This window comes from Lichenostomus cassidix, chromosome 13, assembly GCF_008360975.1.
Source record: "Lichenostomus cassidix isolate B80296 chromosome 13, HeHo_3.0, whole genome shotgun sequence".
NCBI lineage: Eukaryota > Metazoa > Chordata > Aves > Passeriformes > Meliphagidae > Lichenostomus > Lichenostomus cassidix.
The window spans coordinates 11,297,697-11,302,566 of NC_139494.1; the positions used below are offsets into that span (position 1 = coordinate 11,297,697).

Here is a 4,870-nt window from a genome sequence, read left to right on the forward strand (position 1 = left end):
TTTCTACTGAAGGGAATGCAGGTTAAGGTGGGAAAGTGTGCCTCAATAACCTCCCAGACCAAATTTGTACCAGGAACACATCCCAGCTTTGTCAGGTGGGCAGAGGGAAACCTGAAGAGGTTTTCAGAAAACACTTACAGAAACACAGCAGCACTTAAACCAGCTCATTTCCATTTCTTATATCATGAGACTGAACATGTGGGGATGAGGGAGAGGAAACAACTTGCCAGATTATTTTAAACTGTCTTTTATTTCTGAGACATGCATTTAAACTGCAAGGGTTGCTCTTCCTTTAGTTATGACCGAGTTATTTTTGTGCCGCGCTTGATTCTCTTGTGAGAACAGGCAGCTAAAATAAACACTCTGTATCTATTCACATCAAAGTTTTTCCAAGAGGAATTGAAATATCGCTGATGTGGCCTATTTTTCCTTAACCTCCAGCTTCTTGTCCTTGAAGCATCGTGACCGCGGGAGTTGCCTCTCTCGCTGCACCACTGCGATTTCTCGCTCAGAAAGATCAGTGGATGATCCAGGGATGAGCAGCATGAGCCATTTTACATCCATGCCATTTTTCTCATGCCTCACCAGCGGGATACAGCACAGCCAAAACATGTTACAGGTCTCTCTCCTAAAGTGTGGGAAGGGGAATGCAAGGAGCTGTGTCCCTGCTCCCCTGCACAGCCCTGGGACTGGGATAGAGCTGCAGAATTCACCTCCCAGCCAGGGAATTAAACCATGTAAGGGTGGGCAGCTCTCAAATGGGCTACCTGCAGGTGTCAGACAAGCTACAGCCAACAGAGCTGGGGGAGGAAAGCAGCAGTAGCTCCTGGAGATGACAATAAACCAGCCATGGTGACAATGGGAGGGGGCAGCACATGGGTACGGCAGCTCAAGACCCCAACCTGCTGTGCACAAAAAGCAAAGCTGGAGGCTGGAATAAAGTCCCAGCTCCAGCAAAATGGACTGTTTTCAAGTACTCGAAAAGCTACAAACAGCTGTGGGAAGAAAACTCTCCAGGCCTGTGGCAATGTAGAGCAAGGCACACACAGAGACAAGGTCCCCTCTTGAGCAGCAGAGGCACCAAGCAGGTGACAGGACTGGAGGGCTTGGGGACAGCAGGCCAGGCAGCTCAGTAGGCTCCTGCTGAGGAACCATGAATGAGGAAAACTCTCCTTCAAGGTATCTGACAAAATGTGCCTGTCCAGAAGACTCCCAAGAAACCAAGAGCTCTAAGTCATGTTTTGTGGGATCAGGAAAAGGCAGGACACATCCCAGGGGATGGCAGTGACAGCTTTGCTTCCTCTGGAGATTCGCCAGCAAACCCACAGCACCAGCTGGCAGCTCTGAGGAGGCTGATGGGCAGACAGAAGGCTGAGTATGAATCCACAATTGCAAGGTAAAGGATTTTAAACATTATGAGGCTTCAGGGAAGTCGTCACTTCCTGTGGTGTGTAACAAACCAAGGGCAGGGCCTGTGGGTGCTGGGCAGTCAATGCCTCCCTGTCCCACTGGGAATGGCACCAGGATCCAGCATTACAGGATTAGGGAGACAATTATTCAGAGTCATCCAAACTCATTTTCATGTAAGGTGCTTGAGGAACTCCAGAGCATCTAAAAGACTTTTTGCAGGGCTGCACAGAGCTCTTGAAAAGCCTCTGGTCTATTGTGTATTTTCCCTTTTTGCCTTAATCCAATATCAAGCATTTCTCCAGAGAATAATGTGCAGGCTGCTCAGCAGCATTAGCAGTAAGTCATTATTCTTTACAAATTGCAAGTCATGAATTTTAACAACTCTGAGGAAAGTGCTCATTAGTATTTTCCCAATTTCTAAGATTAGAAATTGAATAGAGATTTACCCATAGCTTGTTATCAAAGCTAAAAGGCAGCAACATTTCCAGGCTTCACTTTCCAAAGTGTTGCTCTGCTATTGTGTAGTTAAAAATAATGGATGTTTTAAATAGAACATTGTTAATTAGTTAAAAGTTACAAGTATGTCATGCAAATTGACATAAACCAGAAAATACCTCAACATGCTGCATTTCAACAGATGGCAAGTGTGTAATGTCGAATTACACTTTGCCTCGTGCAAAAAAAATCCATTTAATCTTTAATTTCTTGAAGTATTCCTCAATTTCTTCTTCGTAAACGAATCATTTGTAGGATTTTAGTATTTTTTTTTAAAATATCTTTGCTGTATTCTTCTCTTTTCCCCTGCAGCACAAGGGAACTGCAATTTATGCAGAATCATCAGCGCCTCCTAAAATATGTTGCGTTGCCATTTGCTGTTACACTACTGGAGTATTCCACTACAAAAACAAAACACTAAAAAACCAATCAACCTACAAAGTGACTCCTATGCCCATATGGTTATTTATACTTATTATAAATTAGGGTAACTAAAACTTGCCGCTTTTAATATATAACACCAAAGACTGGAAACATATTGGGGGTGCCAATAGTTGTATTTATGGGAACATATGTTTAAAAAAAGCTAACTTTAAAAAAGACTAGAGCTTTCCTAAAGGGGGAATTAATCTTGTTTTACAGTATCTGTGTTTCCACCAGCCTGGAGCAGAACAGAGCACTGCAGTTGGAGTTTCGGGGGCTGATCTGGAAACTGGGACAACAGCATAAATGGTACAGGCTGGGGGAGAGGAGGGTGAGAAAAGCAGAGAGCAAAGGAAGATGCAGAGAGAAGAAATGAAATAATCCAGGGAGAAAGGGAGGAGTTCTTTGGAACCTTTGGGGAAATCCACGGGTGGAAATACACAGGAGTGTGTCAGCTGGAAATGGAGCTAAGCTGGGGGTGAGAAAAAGGCCAGTCCTGGGGTCAGCACAAGCTCCTGCTGAGGTGAGACAGGAAAGCCAACAGGAAAACCTTGGCTGTGGGTTATGCAGTGAGCAGTTGTTACAAACACGATGGGATCCCCAGGAGCTCTGTACCACCCTGCTAATGCTAGGGACACTTGCTCTTACCACTGGAAAAATCTTTCAGGCTCTTGGCACTACCCCCTCCCAAGCCAGCCTGTGCAGCACACTTGGGCAGCACTCTGGTATTTTTTGGGTCACCTTGAGTGATGCTCTAAATGCCCAAGTGGTTTTAATCTCAGGATGTCACTGCACCTCCCTATAGCTCCCATCTGCACTCTGTGCCTGGGATCAGAACTGCTGTTCCTCTCACTAAAGGGATATTCATTCATGGACAGCAAGGAGGTCCCTTACAAAGCCATTTGCTCCTCTGGATTATAATCAGCCTCTCGACTGCTCTCCCATAACAACACATTAGTCTTAAGAAATACAGTAAATACCTTGATACAGCATTAAAGACACAGTTAAGTATTGACAAAATAACCACTGTTCTTTTAACTAACTGGAGAACTTTCACATAAACAAATAGTATGTTACTTAAACCTGTACCAATTTAAAATTATACTCTCTGTGATAAAAACATGGTTCATTATTAGCTCTTCCAGTCAGATTAAGAGTGGCCACATACCTGAGAGCTCAGTGTCACCAGAGCAGCTGATGGTGTGTAAGCAGCAACCACAGATGCTTTTCTTCTTCCCCAGTGAAGAGCACGCAGCTTGTTTTAGGATCAAATATGAATGAATCAAAAAAACAGTGTCTTATCCCCTAAGGCTCATGGAATGAGACAGCCCTGCTCTGTTCCAAGCCCCAGGCAGCACTGCAACTCTTCATTCCCAAGTGCCTCCTTGCCAACTCCTTCCATGCACAAATGCAAGTGCATTATTGAACAACAGCACGTTTCTTTGCCACCTTCACACCAAACAATCACAAATGAGGTTTCACATTTGAATTCCAACACTTGCATTCTTGTTTTTTTCCTTTTTTTCCTACTTCTATTGCTATGAAAAAAAATGAACTTCTGAAGTCCCACTTTCCTCCAAAAATATTTGAGTTTTGTTTAATCACATCGCTCTGTCCTTAGTGTTTTACAACTGTCCTGCCAGCTTTGAGAACTTGCAGGAAATAAAGAGAAGGTATGGCCTAAGTAAGGAATGTTTTTGGATAATGCTTTGTAAAGCACCTCCCTGCTCACACATTATCATCCTGCTTAATTGTTTTGTTGCTGTTGATCTGTATTTAATGGATTAGATCCTCCTTGTAGCTCAAGCAGCAACCTGAAAAACATCCCATCATCTAATACAGGAATGCTGTGTGATGTACTGGGCATCCCTGCTTTATCCAGATACTCTGTAGCAAAGCCTTGTGGAGAAGAGGTAAAACTTCCAAGTTCATTACACAAGAAAGCAACATTGCTGTAAAAATTATTTCAGACTGTCTCAGGTAAAGGTTTCACAACACCAAAGGCTGGCTGAGAGCCCTTGCCCTGGATCTTGGAAGGCAGCAGTTAATCCTCCCTTTAATACCAGAAATCCTTCATTAAATCCAGTAGATCAAAGCAGCAGCTCAGTTTTACTTCCCATTCCCTGGAGTTAGAGCAGACAGCTCTGCAAAGTGCCTGGAAACCTCATCACTGTCTGCAAAATATTAACGTAGTCCTCAAAAGAAGCACAGTGGAACTATATTTTTCGAACTTCTGCCATTTAAACAACAACAAAAAAACCCCAAATCAGTTTCAAAACACACTTGGCAGTAAAAGCAAGTGCTGTTAATGTGTCCCAATGTTCCTGTTGTTCAGGAAAAACTCACTCCAACCAATTTCTTAAAGCTTTTTTCATTCATTTTTCATGCCAACACTTACCTTTTGGTTAACTGGAAGCTAAAGTGGTAACTGAAACTTTATGTTTGGAAATCTATACATCACCAGTTATATAAAACATTCTACTTCAACACAGGAAGAACCAAGAAAGAAAAAATACAGTAAATAAGACAGGCTGCTCAAATC

The 4,870-nt window shown here is 43.1% G+C and overlaps 1 pseudogene; it reads left to right on the forward strand.

The window, feature by feature from the left end:
* The first annotated feature begins 1,153 nt into the window (after nt 1-1,153).
* On the forward strand, nt 1,154-2,850 carry LOC146431233 (rho GTPase-activating protein 24-like; annotated as a pseudogene).
* The last annotated feature ends 2,020 nt before the right edge of the window (nt 2,851-4,870 follow it).